General features: G+C 46.2%; 1 pseudogene; it reads right to left on the bottom strand.

Moving 5' to 3' along the window:
- Window positions 1-672: 672 nt before the first annotated feature.
- Window positions 673-1223, bottom strand: LOC108294917 (annotated as a pseudogene).
- Window positions 1224-1226: the final 3 nt, after the last annotated feature.

Raw genomic sequence — 1226 nt, 5'->3', positions numbered from 1 at the left:
TGTCTGGTAGAGGACTTTTGGCCCCGTTCCCCAGCCATGTGGAAAGGGCCTAATTCCCGAAAAGGAAGGCCCTTCCTCCCCCACAGGGAGGGTCCCTTATCTCACTCTATCCTGGCCGGACCCAAGACCAGCAACCTTCCCGCCCAGCGGCCCACTGAACCAATCACCATCCGCCCCACCAGCTCTCCCGTAACCTCCCGTGCCACAAGCTCCCGCCCGGCAGGCTTCCTGCCCAGCAATCAACCTAGCCAATTACTGCCTGCCAGGTCAGCTCTCCTACCGCCCCAGGCCCTCTGTCCCTATAAAGTCAACCAAACATGGAAAGCGTGCGCGATTCTTCCCTTCCCGCTTGAGTTGCCCGGAGATCCCAATAAAGTCGGTACCGTCACCATGCGTCCTGCCTCGAGTCTATTGAGTGCCTGCCTCCGTGGGTCGGGGTCCCACAGCCAGGGTCACACAATTTTCACACCTCTTATAACTGCTATTGCAAAGGAGAAATACTATTGTCTTATTTTCCAAGAGATATACAAACAGCAAATTTTTTTTTCTTCCAGGGATCTTGTGCAAACCAACATAAAACCTAAATTCTTCACATAATATCTACAACAGGAGAAGCATCTTCAAATTTATTTTTTTGAAGTCTGAAATGCTGGCGCTTTCTACTTAGGCAACATTTCTTCATTCCTGTCATCTGGCTCAGAGCTGCTGTTGACTACAGGCTTAGAGCAGCAGGCATGATTTCTTTTTAGGATTCTTCTTTTCCACTGGTGTTTTTCTATTTGTCTGTCTGACCAGGTTACAAAACATCTCACTAACATTGATCTTTGACTTTGCAGAAGTTTCTACAAAGGCGCAGTTACACCACTGTCTTGCCAAATTCCGGCCCTGTTCTTTGCCATCTACTCGCTCATCTTCCAGGTCACATTTATTGCCAACCAAAATCACTGGAACATCTTCTGTGCCCTTAACCCATAAAACCTATTCTCTCAGGTCCTGTAAGTCATTAAATGTGGATTGAACTATAATAGAATATGCCAGTGTAAAACCTTGGCCATTCTTCATATACAAATCACCCATCACTGTTGATTGCTCTGTCCCTGCAGTATCCAGGATTTCGAGCATACACCCTTGGCAATTAAATTCAACTTGCTTTCTGTACGAAACTTCTATTGTTGTGTCATATTAAAAAAAAAAAAAAAAATTCCCTGAACAAACTGAACTGTCAG

The sequence above is a fragment of the Cebus imitator genome, unplaced genomic scaffold, assembly GCF_001604975.1.
Source record: "Cebus imitator isolate Cc_AM_T3 unplaced genomic scaffold, Cebus_imitator-1.0 Scaffold610, whole genome shotgun sequence".
NCBI classification, from domain to species: domain Eukaryota; kingdom Metazoa; phylum Chordata; class Mammalia; order Primates; family Cebidae; genus Cebus; species Cebus imitator.
This window is presented reverse-complemented; position numbering and strand designations above follow the sequence as displayed.